Genomic DNA, 18,986 nt, shown 5'->3' with positions numbered 1-18,986 from the left:
CGGGCTCTCCCCCACAATTCTTGGTGCTCCTCTCTCCGAAGGGGCTCCTGTGGGCTCCGGAATTGCCCATTGGTCCTCCAGGGCCCTGGCCTGCGTCCTTGTCATAGCTTCCCCATGCCTGTTCCTCTCCCCGCGGAACAGTCAGCGTGACTCCGCAAAGCACAAGTCAGACCACCTCCCTCTGCTGCTCAAATCGTGCTGTGGCTCCCATCTCTCCCAAAGTGAGGCCAGGGTGCTTCGGGGGTCACGAGTCCCAACCTGGTCTAGGCTGGAGCCTCCCTGGCCCCCTCCCTCCACACTCCCCGAGCTCATCAACCTACTGTGCTGCCTGTTGCCTCCATCTGGACCTCATTTCCCCCAGGGACCCATGGGGCTCCTCCTTTTCCAGTCTCCACCCAAATGCGGGCGCTCCCCAAGCACCCCAGTTAGGTGCAGCTCCCCCGTCCCTTCGCCTGACCCCCTTCCATCTCCATAGCCCTTTTCTCCATCTAGCATACTAGGTAAATTCCTACGCTTCTTCTTTTGCTGGTCTTTTGCTTCTTCTGCTTCTTCTTTTGCCCCACCAAACATAGCCCCCACCAGGGCAGGGCTCTGTCTGTCCTGCCCCCGCTGCTGTTGGCCCAGCACCTGGCGCAGCCCAGCCCAGTACGTAGTAGGTGCTCAGTAAATACTACTGCATAGGAAAGAAGCATCAGAGGCGTGAGGGCTGGTGGGAACCCAGAGAAAGAAGCACCAGCCTTCCAGCAGGGGAGGCCTGGAGACCGAAACAGCCCTTTTATTCGGGCCAGGGCCGCTGTGTGGTTGCAAACGGGTGTAACCCAAGATGCCCATCACCTTTGGTACTATGAGCCGCACACTTAGCTGCGCCCTGGCAACCACTCAGGAACCTGCTCTGTCTCCAAGCCCTCTGCCTCCCCACCCCGCCCCCCCTCCCCCGACTCCAGAAGCCCCTGCGGGCCTCACGTGCTGGCTCCCCATGTGAGGAAACTGACAGAGCCCACTCGATGGCCGAGAGGCAGAGCCGGGCCCCGGACTCCAGAGCCAGGGCTTTGGCCACCAGGCGCCAGGTCTTCTCCCTCGCGGCGGCCAACCCCACAGAGAGAGCGGAAGGCGAGCATATGGTGTGGGGAGGTTATATCTACTCATTGATTGAGAGCCTACTGTATGCTGGGCTCTGGGCTCCAGGCTGCGGCAGAGGCAGAGGGGACTCAGACTCACCCCTGCCCCCAGGAGAAGCCAGGCCAGTGGATGAGACAGAAATTCGGCAGAGAGGCGGCCACATGGTCCACCTGGGGGACTAGGAGAGTAGAGGAGGCATCGGCCAGACCTCGAAGGTTGGGGCAGATTTAGAAACCCAGCAAAAGAGGGGAAAGGGCATCCAGGCTGCGCACGGATGGGGAAGGGACTCGTCGTAGCTAGAAAGTGTGCGGGGGGGGGGGGGGGGGGTGGGGGGTGGGGAGGGCGTTGGAGCGAGCGATTCAGCCTAAGGACCCCCACAAGCTCCAAGGATACCACGGGTGTCCTTGAGGGATGGATTGAGTCAGCAGGTGGGAGCCGAGCAGGTGACACCCACTGAAGCGCACGGCCAACCCGGGAGGGGGCCCGCTGGCGTGAGCCTCGGGGGGCTGGGTCCCACGAGGTGGGGCCCCACAGAGGTGAGGCCCCAGCACAGCGACGCTGACTCACGGCCTGTCTGTCCGACGGCAGCTTTGGCTCCTGGGCCCCATCGGTGGGGTCCCGTCCTCACGGCTGCCGGGCCGAGTCCCTGCCCGCGGCCCCGCGGCCACATCTCCCAGGCCCAGATGGTGAGTGACCCTTGGAACAGCCGGTCTGAAGTCACTTGTCAGAGCCTGAAAGCCCCAGGCCCAGAGGCGATCCACGAGGCCGGTAGGTCTTGTCCTTTTGATGACCACGAATGGTAATAGCCCCTTGGTCAGGGTCCAGGCCGTCTGGCTGGAGCCAGGCTGATGGGTGGGGCTGGAAGAGGAGAGAAATTCACCCACGAAATGTAGGTGCCCTCAACTTCTGAGGCTGGTAGAACTGCCCAGATATGGCGGATTGAGCCTCACACCTGTGACCTGGGCGGGGCCCCAAGGGTACCTCCTCCGGGCGCCCTGGCCCCGCAGAGTGACAGGAGACACTCGCTCTCCGTCACCGCAGCTCTTTATTGTGGGACAGCTTTGGCTCTGAGGAATCCCAGATGCCACCGCCTGGGGCCGGTCGGAGCAAAGCCAGTCCTTCAAAAATTCGGCCGAGAGTCACTTCTGCCCCCAGGTTCTTTAGCGACGCCTCCTGTGACAGGGTTTCCAGACCTTTCCGGGCCAGCCACTCTCCCTTCTGCCCCCGCCCTCCCCCAGACAGGGTCTGACTGGCACAGACACACAGAGGGCCTCTCACGTCCCCTGACCAGCCTGTCCTCTGGTTCCCACAACCTGCTTTTGTGGTAGGGTTTCTGGCCACTTCTGTGCCCTTTCTGTGAGGTGGAAGGCTCGGGTGTAGGTGCCCACAAAATTCGGGTTTAAAGAGACCTCAGCCACATTGTGGTGTAGGACTGCGGATTAGAACATGGAGGAAGAAGGCAGGGTTCGAGTTCGGCTACGGTTGCAGCTTTAGGCCATTTTCGTCTCTCTGTGCCTCAGTTTCCTCTTTTGTAACATGGCAATAAGAACCATATCTACTGAGGAGGGCTGTTGTCGAGAATAGGTTAGTTTAGGCATGTCCAGTGCTCAGGCCACAGCGAGGGCCACCACTGCTACTGCTCGTAGGTGGTCCGTGCTCAGAATCTTCCCTCAGTGAATTCTTTCCTTCTGGAATCTTCTAGTTGGGAAGGCCACTGAGTTCCAGCCTGCTCCATTGCACCAGTGAGGAAACAGGGATCGGAGAGAGGCTGGGGCCTGCCCAAGGCCAAAAGAATCTAGCTGCTAGGATAAGACCCCATCACCATGGCCTTCGATCCATGGCAGTGCACGGGGCCCAAGGTCCTGAGGTCCAGACCACGTGCCTAGGCTCTGCACTGATGCTCATCAGAGGGTCTGGGCCCTGCCCCCAGCCAGGACCAGAGCTGCAGAGGCTGGGGCCCCCACAACCTAAAGAGGCCCTGCCAGGGCTGGAGCTTATGCAGAAGAGACATCCTACTTCTGGTACCTTCTCTGGAGAGCAGAGCACCCCCCCTCAGCCCGGGACCAGGAACTTCAGTGAATCCAGACTTTCTGGGGCCTACTGGCCCTACGCCTTCTAGCAGGGAAGCTGGTGGCCTGGGCGAGCTATGGAGAAAGCTGGGGAAGGAGTCAGGAGCCAGAGTTCTAGAAGAGTCCACACCCCTTGACTCATTAAGAGTCACTGGCACAATGAGGGGCTCGGCCCTGGGAATTCCTCAAAGGAGACTGGCACCTCCCAGGTCACAAAGCCAGTATCTAGAACTTGTCCCCCACAAGGCATGTCACCTGGGGAGAGGAGGAAGTAACTGAGGCTGGGGAAGGTGGAGGGTAGGGGAGGCCATGCAGCAGGTCAAGGGGAGGCCTGGCTGAGCAGGGAGCCTCCTGCCCAAGGGTCTAACCATCCTATCTATGGCCGTAAGCCTGCAGGTGCAGACGTGTGCCCCACCCTGGCCCCCTCATCCCTTCTGCCCCAGGGTGGCCTGTCCTGGCAGAGTGGGGTTGGGGAAGGTCAGAGCCCAGGGACTGAGTCCAAGGCTCAGTGTCCATGGGAGGGAACACCACAGGCCAGGCTGTCTGGGTGCCCGCCAGGATTCCCGGCACGCCCCTCGGGAGCCACTGGACCGCCTCTGCCAGCTCTTTACCGGGCCCTCCAGGCACCCACCCGGGCTGCCAGCATTCACCTAGGGCTTGTGGTCACACCAGAGTCAAGAACCCTTGTGCACTGCCGGTGGGAAGGCAAAATATCGCAGCCAGTGTGGAAAACAGTAAGGCAGCTCCTCAAAACTTTAAACATGGAATTTCCACATGGTTCAGCAATCCCACTTCTGGGTACAATACACCCCCAAATTGAAAGCTGGGTCTTTTTTTTTTTTTTTAAGGTTTATTCATTTATTTTGAGAGACAGCGCACATGAGCCCGGGAAGGGCAGAGAGAGAGGGAGAGAGAGAGAGAGAGAGAGAATCCCAAGCAGGCTCCTTGCGGCCAGCGCTGAGCCCGATGCGGGGCTTCGATCCCCCGAACTGTGACATCATGACCTGAGCCGAAACCAAGAGTCCGTCGCTTAACCGAAGGAGCCACCCACGTGCCCCTGAAAGCAGGGTTTTGGAACAAATATTTATGCCCCGCGTTCATAGCGTCAGTATCCACAATACCCAAAAGGCAGAAGCAGCCCAAGGGTCCACTGATGGATGAACTGTCCGTACATACTTGGGAATACCATTCAGCCTTAAAAAGAAAGGAAATACTGACGTGTGCTCCTACATGGGTGAACCTTGAAGATGTTATACAGAGTGAAATAAGCCAGTCACGAAAGGACCAAATGCTGTATGATTCATCCCACTTACATGAGGTCTCTGGCAGAGTCAAGTTCATAGAGACACAAAGCGTGGTGATTGCCGGGAGATGGGAGATGATTGTTGAACGGGCGTGGTTCCAGTTGGGGAAGACGAAGGGTCCTGGAGAGGGATGGCGGTGAAAGTCGCACCGTACGCGGTCAAGTTTCTGGTAGGCATATTTTACCGTAACGATTAAAAAAAAAAAAAGGAATTAGGAGGTGGGGAGCAGGCGCTGGGGGGTTGGATAGAGCATGGGCTCTGGAGTGATGATGAACTGTGTGACCTCAGGCAAGTTACTTGACCTTTCTGTGCCTTCATGTCCTTAGCTGTAAAAGTGAAATGAACAACAGACACATGCACACACGCGTGCACGCGCGCGCGCACACACACACACATACCCTGGCCCTTGTTGGCAGGATTATAGGAGCTCCTAGTGCAAAGTGCTTAGAACGCGCCTGCACAGAGTGGTCACGGTTGCCCTTCTCTTTTCTCCTTTTTCAGATGAGGAAACTGAGGCACAGAGAGGTAAGTAAACCTTTCCAAGATCACACAGCTGAAGAGTGGCAGGACAAGGGTTGAACTCCAGAGCCTGGGCTGGGTGGCCACTGGGAAGTTCCTGAGGTCTTCGGAGGGCGGAGGGTGGGGAAGGATTTGCATGGTCTCCTCCCCACCAACGTTTTTTCAGAACTTGTGAGGCTGGAGTGGGAGGACCAGGGCAGGGCAGGGCAGGGCAGGGCAGGGCAGGTGGAGGGCAAGGGCCACAGCATTTGTTCCCTGCAAAGCAGAGGCAGGGTCCTTAGAGGGTTGTCACCAACAGGATGAGCAGGCCGGGCCTCATTCCTCACCAGGGCTCAGCCTCCTTACCCCTTGGGGGCTGGGAGCAGGGCAGTTGGGCCCAGGGAGGGAAAGACCCAGAAGTCTGAGGAGAGAGGCCTTCCTGTCCCACTGCAGAACGTCCTGGGCCCTCCCTCCTCCGCATTCCCATGGGTCACCATCAACACTCTCCCGCTCTTGTGACACAGGAGTCTGTCGGCAGGTAGTGGCCCGCTCTCAGAGCAGGATCCTTGGGTGGAAAAATGGCTGCCCGAATGACTGCCAACAACTCCTCCCGTCGCTGTGGCTCGGCCGCACAGTCCACGATCTCGCCTCCCCAGGGTCTGGGTGGCCTGTGCGCGACTCTGATCACTAGGATACTTGGAAGTGACTGAGAGGTTTCACGCCTAGGCCTTAAGAGGCTTTACAGCATCCATTTTCTCCAACTTTGAAGCCAGAGGCCGTGTAAGGAAATAGGGTGACCCCATTAGAGAAAGGCTTGCATGGCGGGAGGGGTCCTAGAAACCATGAAGGGAGGAGAGAGGCCCAGCCCAGCCCGTCCCTGGTCACTGAGCCACCCCCACTATAGCCCCAGACACGTGAGGGAGGCTGGTCGGGCACCCCATATGACGACGCACGCAGTAGGGATGAGGGGTCCCTGCCGAGCCCCGCCCAGACTGCAGAATCATGAGAAACCCATACTGCTGGTTGCTCGGGGCCAGGATGCCTGGGGTGTGTTTGTTACACGGCATTAGATAACTGATACACTTCAAGTCATGAAGTCTTGTTTCTCAAGTCTCAGGATCACAGCAACATGACTGTTGCATCCACCCGACTCCTGAAACAATGCTGCGGGCACCAGTGACAGTCACAACAACAAAGTTTATTGCCATGAGAGGCAAGGCCAACCAATCAGGACCGACACTCTTGACCAGAGAGCTGTCTCGAATAGCCGAGTTTTCAGAGCTGACCACATTGTCTTATCATCACCTGGGAACAGAACAAAGAAATAGTTCCCAGATGGGGGTGGACACAGTTCTGACTTGCCCTTGCCCCAATCCAATCAAACACTAATCCAGTTGATTTTCCTTGAACTTTTGTTCCCTTGATTGATAGGACAAGGCTGTTATCTCTTAATCTACAGTGTTAAAACAAAGCTGTTATTTCTCAAGCCTATAGGTTAGCCCTACACTACAATTTAACCCTTACAAGACCAAGTTCAAGTCTCACTTCCACTGCCGATCTGGGCAAGTCACATCACCTCTCTGGGACTTGGTTACTTCCCAAACAGCGATACCGACAGGCACCACCTGGCTTGGGGTGAGGGCGCAGAGCGAGTACATGTGGCGAAGGGAGCGCCGACCGGCACGGAGGTTGTGCTTGAGAAGCGAGAGCCCGGTATGGAGGCCCGGCCTCTCTGGCTCCCTGGGCCAGCAGCCCTGCCCCACAGAATGATGGCCTCTTCCTGACTGGAACCGTGGCTGGTCCGACTGCTTTCCATGCCACCTGCTCAGGTGGATGGGGGGGGGATGGCAAAGTGGGTCATTTTTCTCCCCCATCTCAGGGAAGTCATCAGACTCCAGGAGTTTGGGTCTTTTGAGTTGAAAAGCGCTCCAGGACCGAATCAAGCAGACCCCTCCCCAACTGGCCCAAATTTCTAGGGAACGGAGAGACCGAACTTCATGAGCACTGTGTCTACACATGAACGATATCATTGCTGAACCTCCAGCTGTCTAGTGAGGCAGATGCTTATGGCCCCAACTGACAGAAGAGAAGGTTGAGGCCCAGAGACAAAGTGACTTCCCCACGATCACGGAGCTTGTGACTCACCCTGGACCTGGTGGCTGCACATATGTCCTCCTCCCCACCCCCCTCCACCTCGGTCCTTTCCTGCTCTGGGACAGCCACCGATGAGCAAGTGGCCACCAGCCAAGGCTAAGAGGCCAACTGCAGGGGTCACATAGGCCATCCACTGTCATACCTCTGCCAGTGCCACCAGACCCCCGCTGCCCACCTGTCCCCCACTGGGCTCACTGGGTCAGATGTGGACAGGCTCAGGAAGTCCATAGAACCCAGGGGCAGTGGGAGCCCACCAGCCCAGAGCAGAGTGGCATCCAGCCCCCAGCTCTCCCCTTCTCACGGGGCACCTTCCCCTTCCCCCACTGGCCCATTTTTGGCTCTCCTGTTGGAGAAACTGCCAGAAAGTGGGGGGGGGGGCGGTGTGCAGCTACTCCCAAGGGACCGTGGGGCCAAATTTCTACACAGGAAGGGCTTGTGCAGGGTGGGGTGATCTTAAGGAAGGGATGTTTTGTTTGGTTTTGAAGTAAGCTCTATGCCCAGCATGGGGCTCGAACCCATGACCCCGTGATCAAGAGCCGCATGCTCTCCTGACTAAGCCAGCCAGGTGCCCCAGGAAGAAATGCATCTTAAGCTGCCCTCATAGCAAGCAAGTCTCTTGGGGCTGATGGAGACGGGGGTTACCCAGACCCCCTGAAGACCACCCTGGTGTCATTAAGACTGCTGTCCACAGATGCCTGTCCACAGTGGGGTGTCCCCATCAACCTGGCCTCGGCTTTGCCCTCCCTCTCCCCCACCCCTCCCTCCTTCCTGTTGGCCTGGACACAGGCGTTGCTCACTGCTTGACGTCTCCTGGAAGCCTTGTCCCCAAATGCTGGCCTTGCCTTTATCTTGTTGGTCATCTCCGCACAGGAAGGAGCCTGGGTGGGTGCCAGGGCTGCCTAAGTAGATTATGTCACTCACCCCAGGGCGGTGGGTGGTTCAAAGCAACTGGGTCCTCGGGCTAGCCCCCGGGGGGCCCGGTCCCCTAGCTATCTTTGCAACCGGACCCCAAAGAGGAAGCAGAGGCCCAGAGACGGGAGTGGTGGGTTCACGCCACACAGTGAGGGGGATGGAGCTGAGCCCAGAATCCCGTCCAGCTGCACCCCGCCCCCCAAAGCTGCTTCCGGACCACATTCTCAGTAACTCACAGCAAATGGCTCCTCTGGAGCTTAGCGAGGCATGTGAGGTGACCCCCACCACCCACCCCCCGTTTCCAGTGGCCACGGCTCCTCGGCCTCCAAGACTATCACCAACTGGAAAATACTCGTGCCCAGTAGAGGACGGTTCACCCACCGTGATCTGCTCTTCCTAGCCCCTTCGGAGGGACCGCCTCTACTGTAGTGTGGAAACTGAGGCGCAGAGAGGTTTGGAACACCCAGAGCTGGCAAATACGGAGCCAGCCCTGAACTTCAGGTCTCCTGCTTTCCCGCCGTTTCCTCTGGCACCCAACTCAGAGCAGGGAGTGTCTGCGAGCCACGAGGCCAGCCTCGTCTGTCCCCTCCGCCAGCCTCGTCTGTCCCCTCGGCCTCCAGCCGGAAGGTCACATTGATGAGGAGTGTGGGGAACGCTGAGGGCAAAGTAGAGCTAACACCAGCGACCCCACCCCCACCCCACCCCCAGGGTGGGACATGTGTGGTATTCCTCGGACACTCCCGGCTATCCAAGAGCCAAGGAAAGGGGTTAAAGTGCTTGCCATGGTGATGTGGGAAACTGAGGCAAATGAAAAATGAAATTATGTCAACTGCCCCAGGACCTATGCTGGCAATCCTACTCCAAGCCCATGGCCCCCGATAAGCATCTGAAGGCTCTCACGACTGAGGTGTTATTAAACAGTTAACAGCTAACCCCCCAAGGTCCTGGAAACCTTGCTTCCAAAATACCTTAGAGACACTCTATCCCTGAGCCCCTCCCAACCCGAGGGTGTGTGATGAGTTCCCATCACGACCCCAGGGCAGCTCTTCCAGCCCACGGGTCCTGTGCTCGTGCTTTAATAAAATGACCTCTGTGCACCAAAGGCGTCTTCAAGAATTCTTTCTTGGCCGGCGGCTCCGGACTACCCCCACCATCACCCCAAACCTTCATCATATGCCGCCCAGTTTGTCGGACTAGAGTCTTTTCATCTGGACTCTGAGCTTCGGTGCACATTTGGTGAGTATACCTTCTCTTTTCTTCCTTTCCTCTCATTTCAGGGGCCTTTTGAGGAGGGTGGTCCTATTGGGTCACTTTCATGTCGATTGCTCAGGCTGCAATCCTCTAGCCCGTGGCAACTCTTCTGGGAGGAGAAATCCTGCCTTTTGGCTGCAAGTTAGTACCCTGGCCGGGATGGTAATAAGACCCAGAAACCTGATGCCCTCTCTTTATTCCCGTCCGTCTTCAAAGTTGTCTGTCTTGGGCACGGGACAGCCACCTAAGCCACCAGGACGCCTGCCAATCTTAAGACTCCCGCGTGAGGTTTCCTCCTCACTGATCTAACGTGGTCCCCTCATCTCTGGTCTAGCCGCTTCTGGCAGGGAGACCTCCACTGAGAGCTGGTGGAAACCAGTACCCGATTGAATTAAGACCCAACCAGCGACTATTTCCTAGGGAAGTTGTCTATAAAGCGTCATCATGGAGGCAGCTGAGCTCCTAGAAGGAGGTCACTCTCTGCTGGTTTCAAGGACTTGGCAATGGGCTGGAGGCAGTAACGGAATTTAATTTTTCATTTGCCTGAGTTTCCCGAAACACCATGGCAAGCACTTAAACCCTTTTCCTTTGTTCTTGGGTAGCCGGGAGAGTCCGAGGAATATCACACATATCCCACATATCCATATGTGTTGGAATGTCACTTAGATTATGATGGATTTCTGTCTTTACCGCTTTCTGTCAATGTCCTCTGCTCACTACTACTTAAAATTGGGTAATTCCCCCTTGTAAAACTTTTCTAGTGTTTTCCATGGGTTAAAAATGACAGGGTATTCAAGCAACTAAGGCATGCGGCATGCTCTTCAAAGACTAGGTAATCAGGGCATGACCATCAGGGAATGTTGTTCAAGGCACAGCCTTTTAGGGCACGGCTTTCAAGGTATTTTGGTCCATACGCCAGGCACTCATCTGTAGTCCAGAATGCAATGGGGAAGTGGGGGGACACTAACATCCCTCAGTCAGGAGCCCTTAGTCGGCTGGTTGGTGGTCATAGCAATTTCTTTCGAGGGACACCTGGGTCGCTTTGACACCAGGAACTTCTGACATATCCTGCTCATAGGACACCACCCACGTCGGAGGGGATTCTTAGGGGTAATGGACTTTCTCTCTCTCTCTCCTTTTCCCTCTAGGAGCATGGGAGCTTCTCTTCGGTCCCCGAGAGATGCCTTTTTAACCCACTGGAAACAATCTGGCTTGCAATATGTAGAAAGGATTGCTTTCCTATAACCCTGAGTGGCCTTAGTAAACGGAAAATGTATGGAGGTACGCTAGGGCCAGGCCTTCACGGCTACCTGGCTCCAATGGCCTCTTGCAGATCGTGTTTGGTCAGTAACCAGGCCAGTAAACTCCCTCCTGATATATTGGATGGTAATTGTCTAAACAGGCCTCCTCTTAATAGAACCCAGGTCGCTGGAGGAAACACAGACCATCCCTGACAAAGGGGACGCTGACTCTCTCTCTCTCTGTTCCTCTGCCTAATAGATGTGAGGGCTTCTCCCTCATTCAGTTCCCGGGTTACCAGCTATAATTGGAGCCAACTGTGGCTAGTCCACCTTGGGATGGGGACTTTAAGGAATATTCCCAAGCAGCTGCTGAAGCTCCATTTGTTTGGGGGAAATTCCTGGTCTTTTCTGGCCTGATGTGGACTCCATATTTCCACTTTGGTGGAAGAAACATGGCGTCTGCTCCTCTGTCGGAGCTCAGGTTTTGAATGGGGTTTTCCTTCTCTGCTTCTGCTGGCACCTTGCCTTTCCTTCCCTCCCGTCCCCCTCCAGTTTCTGCACCAACTTGGGTGTGGTCTACATAACTGGTTCCTATCTATACCATCCTCAATGCCTCAGGCACCATTGGCTCCCCCTCCCACCCTCGAGGTCAAGGAGCAAAGAGCACCCCCTTGGACCACCCACTTCAGATACCCCCACTGGTGTCCCAGGTGAAAACTGACAATGGGGATAAATTGATTGACTTTTAAGTGGACGCAGGGGAAACATATTCGGTGTTTAAACTGATTTCAGTTTGGGGCGCCTGGGTGGCTCAGTCGGTTGAGCTTCCGACTTCGGCTCAGGTCATGATCTCGCGGTCCGTGAGTTCGAGCCCCGCGTCGGGCTCTGTGCTGACGGCTCAGAGCCTGGAGCCTGTTTCGGATTCTGTGTCTCCCTCTCTCTCTGCCCCTCCCCTATTCGCGCTCTGTCTCAAAAATAAATAAACATTAAAAAAAAATTTAAACTAATTTCAGTTTGTTGGACCTGGTCTTTAAAGTTATCAGCATTAAATATGAAACTTTCATTCTACCAAGGTTGACTAAAGGTCAGATAAGCTCATGTTATCTCTGTTGCAATTTGCTAGCAAAAAGATGACTTAAAATGATAGTTAATTTTGTCTGTCTCAAGGTTTTCATGGGTAATTGTTAAGATAGCTTTCAAAGTCTTTGGTAACCTGAAACTTTAAAGTTTTGGTTGCATGACAAATCAGATTAAATTCATTGGACATCTAGGTCTTTTCCAGATAGGATGGAGTGCTAAAGCTTTGATTACCGCACGTAGGTTTGTGCTTATTGCAGAGAAACTAAGGCTATTTGGGTCTATCGGAAAACATGCTTTGTGCTTAATTGGCTCATGAATTTACCATCTAAAAAATTCTGGTGTAGACACCTCTCAATTGGTTAGTGAGTCCTCAACTGGAGACTAAGGTTTCCTAAGAGTTAAAATTCTGCTAAGTGTACTTAAGACTGATGGAAATAAGGAAAGCAACCCTGTATGTAGGAAAGTGGGAGATATGTAAGAAAGATATAAGGAATGGAAATACATTTTTTGTCGAGGGTAAAAGAAAGTAATTCTGTCCTAAACGAGACTGGTTGCTGGAGAGAAATGGCTTTGGGACAAAGTTTGAAGGCAAAGGAAAGTTGTAGAACGTTCGTGAAGGGAAATCTTCGGAAAGGAATTGTGCTCAGGACAGGCTAAGGTGGAGATGAATGGAATTTTAAAAGTACACTGGTATAAGGTTGAAATTCTGCTTTTCTCTCTGTTCAGAAGACAAAGTTTTCTTGGCCTCTTGATCTGCTCTTGATAAGAAAATGTAAATAAAGGCTTTTTTTTCCTCTTTGGTCGGCCGGAGATACCAAAGCTTTAGGTTTCTTCTTTATCAGGTCTTTGATTACTTAGTTAAAACTTCTCAATGTTAAAGGAGCTAGGTTTTGCTAACAACGATATGATGCTATCCATTCGCCTTCAGGATCTTTCATTGCCACTTTGGTTGAACAAACAAAGTCTTAAGACTTGTAATGATCTGTAATCCTATTTTGGACGTGCTTTATGGGTTTCTAAAGTTTTAACAAACTTCCCAGGATTTAAACGGTAAATTAAGTCTTTTGACCAATTAGGCCCTTTTATTTGGGATGCTAAGTTACTTGGAAACCACTGTCATGCAACGGTAAACCTTAGGCTGTATCGCACACGTAAATGTTGTAACTGCCCAAATACATATGCAATTCCTAAAGTTTTAATGTTTCGGTATAAGGTCATCACTTCATATTCTGATTCCTTGAAGTGTTATGTGTCACAGAAATAACTGAACTTCTTTGTCAATTGCATCATAATGAACTCTCATCAGATCTTTAACAATGTCCGTTTCCGAGATTTGGTCATTTATAATTGTTCTTATTCTCTCACAAAACGTGTTTCTCCTTCAAGGAGATTTATAAAAAGAACTTTTGGGACAAATACAGGTATTTGACATCTTTCAATAAATTTTTTTTTTTAACGTTTATTTCTTTTTGAGACAGAGAGAGACAGAGCATGAACGGGGGAGGGTCAGAGAGAGAGGGAGACACAGAATCTGAAGCAGGCTCCAGGCTCTGAGCGGTCGGCACAGAGCCTGACGCGGGGCTCGAACTCACGGACCGCGAGATCATGACCTGAGCCGAAGTCGGCCGCCTAACCGACTGAGCCACCCAGGCGCCCCAGACATCTTTAAGATTAATACCAAAATGGGTAAGAATTTCCAGAACTAAAAAGCTGCATTCACACCGAACAAGAATTCGGAACATGGGACTCAACGAACCGAGGAAGATTATAGTCTTGTGACTCTTGTTGGAAATAACGGCTGGTTCTCTGTTCCCTCTTCCAGATTAAGGAAACTTTTCTCTTACGATATCTGTGATATACAGAAACGTCATCAAGTACTCAGTTGTAAACTGAAGCATGTATCTTTTCTCTCTCTCCAAACCCTCTGAAATGCAAAAGCTCTCCAGTGAATATCCTTTCCTTCACGGCAATTACAATTGTTTGCATAAGTTCAATAAGAATCTGTTCGTCTTGTCACAGGTCACCGTTGGAAATACTGGTGATTTTACCGAGGCTTTGACTGGAATGTCCTATTTGAGATTAACCTGCATAGACTCAGATATGACCAGACAGCTTTAAGGAACTCAGGTTGGCTTTATGAAACACGGAGCCATAAAGTCCCTTGGAAATGTTGGCCGGATACCTTGCTTACAGAGTTCCCAGCCCCCTCCCCAGGTGAGCAAAGAAGGTCACTTCCTGGCAGGTGCAGGGACCTCAGGGTACCTTGGAGACCTCGTGAAGAGGAATTCGTCCAATTCCACGGGTACTGCAGGCCTTGTCTGATGGCAAGTGCTTGGCTTGGCTTCTGGCCTGGAGAGGCTACAAAAGTTCAGTCTGGAGATTCCTTATAAAGGGTTCCAGCAAAGCAAACTTTAAAAGATCCTCATGAGCAATTGTTATTCTTGCTGAATTTATGTAAATACTTAGGCCAGGTTTGTTAAGACTGGACTTGTTCTACAAATGCATGGGTGTCGACTTGGCTATCTCTGGAAAGGGGGGTTTTTAGAGAGGAAAAACTACGTTTCAACAACGCACCGTTATGGATGTTGAATTCTAGTTCTGATCATCTTGAAATGTTTGTTGTTTGCCTAGACTAGACAGCTTGAGGTAAACTTCAGAAAAATTGTCACAATATGTCACGTATAGACCATCTTCTGTGCTGCTTGTTGTTCTGTGGGGATAATAATATGACCCCATGGGCATATGATTATTTAAACAACCGGAAAATGGGATGGATTCCCCCAAAACTTGTATCCAAAGACTTTTCTCACTGGAGACCTTTCGATAGATAAAGACTATCGTCTTTATTACTCACTTGAGGCCTGGTTAATTCATAAATCTCTAACCATGCAAACCGTACCCTCCCTAAACCTGATCTGACAGTTACTAGAAACCCACCCCATATAAGCCCAGGAGATCTGGTTTATTCAAAAGATGGAAAGTCTAAGACAACAGGGGACTTAACTCCAAAATAAAAGGGCCCCTACTGGGCCGAATTAGGCAGTGAAGTGAGAGGGGCATTCTTCGTGGGCTCTTGTATCTAAAATAAAACCTGCAGCCCCCTTCCGGGAAATCAATTAGCAACCTTACGTGCCTTCTTTTTCCCGGGAATCTGTGCAAGCCCTCAAACTTCCCTTAGGATGGTTGTACCTTTCTTTTTCATTCTCCTTTCCCAATTTCTACTGATAATTCCTTCTTACAATGGGCCGTCCCACAGGGTCACAGCAGACCTTTGAGTTACAGGCCAGAAAGACCAATCTGATTCCTGCTGCCTGTTCCCACTCTCATCCGAGGATGCTTCAAGCCTGACATCTAAAAATCTCACTGGCAGCCCTGGGAGACACGGGGTTTGTAGTTTGCTGTAACCATTAACCCATACGTTTCTTGTTTCTGTAAAAGTACCTCTTCATTGCCTGATTGCGTACTGAACAAAACAGAGTCTATAGGATGGCTAAACACCACTTGTCATATGGTTAAGGCCTTAAACGACTCTCAAAATAGCATTATGTTATCAAATACTAGAAGTAACTCGAATGCGGGAAACAGTTCTACAAAATAGAATGGCATTACACATTTTAGCTGCTGCACGAGGTGGAACTTATATTCTCCTAAAAACAAAATGCTGGGGCGCCGGGGTGGCTCAGTCAGTTAAGTATCCGACTCTCGGTTTCGGCTCAGGTCATGACCATGACCTCAGGGTTTCATGAGTTCCAGTACCACATCCAGCTCTGTGCTGACGGTGCGGAACCCGCTTGGGATTTTCTCTCTCTCTCTCTCTGCCCCTCCCCTACTCATGCTGTCCCTGTCCCTCTCAAAATGAATAAATAAACTTAAAAAATTTAAAAACAAAACAAACACCCCCCCCCCCCCAAACGCTGTATATACATTCCAGATTACCGCAAAAATATTTCTGGATTTCTAATTGACATAAATACTCAAATTGGCGCATTAAACAATCCCTCTTTCTCCTTGAATGATTGGTTAAACATCTAGATTGGAGGACTTTTGTCAGCTACCGAAGGACTTTCCTTTGGGCTAACCTTTCTAGTTATTCTAATTATGTTTTGCTGTTTTCTCCCGTGTCTCTCTGCCTGGTCCCAAGACCCCATCACTGCAATGACTTCAAGCCAACAGATGATCCTTTCTACTCAAGGAGGTGCATACACGTTGCCCACGTTGGATTCAGCTGCCTCTATGTTTTTGTCACTCCTCGGTATGTTCCCCGACTGACCAATATTGACTTATAGGTAGGGACGTCTCTGAGGCCCTCCACCTTCAGCCACCTTAAAGATCTAAGGGTCAAAACTGTTCAGGGGGGATATGATGAGGGAGCATGGGGCAAGCTGAGGGCAAAGTGCAGCTAACAGCAACCCCCCGCCCCCCAGGTGGGATGTGTGTGATATTCCTCGGACACTCAAGAGCCAAGGAAAGGGGTTAAAGTGCTTGCCATGGTGATGTGGGAAACTGAGGCAAATGAAAAATGAAATTATGTCAACTGCCCCAGGACCTATGCTGGCAATCCTACTCCAAGCCCATGGCCCCCGATAAGCATCTGAGGGCTCTCACGACTGAGGTGTTATTAAACAGTTAACAGCTAACCCCCCAAGGTCCTGGAAACCTTGCTTCCAAAATACCTTAGAGACACTCTATCCCTGAGCCCCTCCCAACCCGAGGGTGTGTGATGAGTTCCCATCACGACCCCAGGGCAGCTCTTCCAGCCCACGGGTCCTGTGCTCGTGCTTTAATAAAATGACCTCTGTGCACCAAAGGCGTCTTCAGGAATTCTTTCTTGGCCGGCGGCTCCGGACTACCCCCACCATCACCCCAAAACTTCGTCAACATGGCAGACCCCAAAGGGGTCTGTCACCTGGTCTCCTGGCCAGAGCAGGGCACAGGCCAGGCCTCTTACCTTTGTGTTTGTAAACAACTATGAGATTCTGGGTCTCCCGCTCTGGAACCAGCATAAGGGCTGCTTCTAAATGGGGCCAGGATGACATTGACTTCTCCCGCCCTGGGCTGCCCTGTTCCAGCCGCCCAGGGGGATTCTGGGCCTCGCCGATCTCTGCAGTGTTCTCTCCCATCGCTTTGAGCCCGTCCTACAGGGAGAGAAGCGGAAGCTCAGAACTGGAGACCATGTCCTGCCTGAGATCTCACAGCCACACCTTGTCGTGTGATGGCCAAGTGGGGACAGGCCTGGGCACGTGCCTCAGGAGCACATCCCCAAGCTTTGTGGCCTTGGGCAAGCTGCCGGACCTTGGGCAAGCTGCCCGACCTGGCGCTCCCTTTTCCTGAGGCCACACTGAACATGGCTTTCCTTTCACTGGCGCTGCGGGGTGGCCAGGGTACGAAGCTCACAGCAGGCCTGACCAGCCAGGCAGCCTTCCCCAGAGGGCCTGGATCCTGGACTTACCTGAGGGCCCAGAGGTGTCATAAGGACCCCTCCTGGCGATTTCTTTTGTTTTCCTCCTGGCCCTTGCTGCTTGCCATCATATGATACACTCACCATTTCCTTGTTTATTGTCTTTCTCCCCACTGGGCAGGGCCAAAGCTTTGTTCCTCATCTGTGGGATCCTAATCAGGCACGCAATGCTATTTACTAAGTGCATGAGTGGCTGTGGGGGAGGGCAGCCTGAGGCCAGTCAGAGGTGTGGTGATGCCGGGAGAGGTGATGGTGGCCCGGCCAGGGGATGTGGGGCTGGAGGAGGAACTGATACTGTCCCGGGTGGGTGGGTGCCGGGGAGGAGGAGGAGGGTGACGGGGGCGACTGCTCAGTGGGGTGTTTGATGGGGAAGGCTGGCCCCTTGGCAGACCACCCCCGACAGCTGGGCTCAGGCCGGGTCCCAGGCGTGACATCACCGCTGGGCAGAGCTGGCGCCTTGTCTCATCCCCCTCAACATCCTCTGGGCGAGGGTTTGGTGCTCAGCCCTGAGGCACGCCCATCCGCACCCCATCTTCCACTCTTCAAACTCCATACCCTCGACCCCCTCCTCCTGGAAGCCTTCCCTGATTCTCCTGCTCCTCACCTCCTCCTGCCCACGAATTCCTCCTTCCTCTATGCCTGTACCACTCATTCACTCAGGAAACTGTTCTGAGACTGGCCCCGGGTGCTGGCGCCATGGGGGTGCAGAGGTGACCGTGGCTCAAGGGACACAAACCTAGAAAGCAAATCACAGCCTGACTTCAAACCCAGGCAACGCATGAACGCTCTTTTAAAGAAAGTATTTCTCGCGGGTCCTGGCGTGGTCCTCCATCACTTTTATTACAGTGTTTCTTTTTGTTTTTTAATGTTTTTATTTATTTTCTTTTTTTTTTTTAATTTTTTTAACGTTTTTATTTATTTTTGGGACAGAGAGAGACAGAGCACGAACGGGGGAGGGGCAGAGAGAGAGGGAGACACAGAACCGGAAGCAGGCTCCAGGCTCTGAGCCATCAGCCCAGAGCCCGACGCGGGGCTCGAACTCACGGACCGCGAGATCGTGACCTGGCTGAAGTCGGACGCTTAACCGACTGCGCCACCCAGGCGCCCCTGTTTTTATTTATTTTCGAGACCGAGAGAGACAGAGCATGGGTGGGGGAGGGGCAGAGAGCGAGCCCTCATTCGACTTTCTGTCTCTATGAACTTGGCTACTCCCGCTCCAGGTGCTGCGTATGAGCGAACCCTACCGTATTTGTCCTTTGGTGATGGGTTTGTATCACTTGCTATAATGTCCTCAAGGTTCGTGCACGTTGTAGCAGGAGTCAGAATTTCCTTGCATTTTTTTTTTTTTTATCCCCCAAGGAAACTCTACCCCCCACATGGGGCTCAAACCCACGACTCTGACTCCAAGATCAAGAGTCGCACGCTTCCCTGACTGAGACAGTCAGGCGCCCCAGAACTTCCTTCCTTTTTAAGGCTGAATAGTACCCTATTGTACGTACACGCCACGTTTTGCTTTTCCATTCATTCATTCATTCATTCATCCGCGGGCCTCAGAGGCTGTTTTCACCTTTTCGCTATTGTGAATAACGCTGCTTCGTGCACGAGTATCTGCTCCAGTTCTCGTGCTCGCTTGCTTGTGTTGGGTGTGTACCCAGGTACGGAATTGCTGTAATTGTATGTTTAACTCGGGGCTTATTTCTAAGGCGATTGTTCAGATGCATCCTAAATAGGATTAGAGCCGATTTATTTTTTAATTCATAGATTCAACACCCACTAAATTTGAACCGCTCATACTTTGCAAGATTATGTCCTGAGACTCCAGTGACACACCCAACAGCTGCACCATCCAGTGGGGCTGAGCTTGAGCCACGAGCGGCTATGGAGTTCTGGAACGTGGCTG

The 18,986-nt window shown here is 52.7% G+C and overlaps 1 protein-coding gene across 4 annotated transcripts in view; it reads right to left on the bottom strand.

Moving 5' to 3' along the window:
* MGAT3 (beta-1,4-mannosyl-glycoprotein 4-beta-N-acetylglucosaminyltransferase) overlaps positions 1-17,190 on the bottom strand; it is a 56,183-nt gene extending 38,993 nt beyond the window's left edge. Inside the window, exons 1-2 of one of the 4 annotated variants that reach the window (XM_047865189.1) lie at positions 17,078-17,190; positions 16,577-16,763 (exon numbers count right to left, since the gene is read on the bottom strand). The gene's annotated coding sequence lies outside the window, so the exon portion shown is untranslated. Of the gene's footprint in view, positions 1-4,501; positions 6,296-16,576; positions 16,960-17,077 lie in introns of those variants that run through there. The other 3 variants (XM_047865186.1, XM_047865190.1, XM_047865191.1) reach the window with 3 other exon arrangements.
* Between the last annotated feature and the right edge of the window lie 1,796 nt (positions 17,191-18,986).

The sequence above is a fragment of the Prionailurus viverrinus genome, chromosome B4 (genome assembly GCF_022837055.1).
Source record: "Prionailurus viverrinus isolate Anna chromosome B4, UM_Priviv_1.0, whole genome shotgun sequence".
Classification (NCBI taxonomy): domain Eukaryota; kingdom Metazoa; phylum Chordata; class Mammalia; order Carnivora; family Felidae; genus Prionailurus; species Prionailurus viverrinus.
Note: the sequence above shows the minus strand (reverse complement) of the source record. Positions and strands in the feature narration are given on the sequence as shown.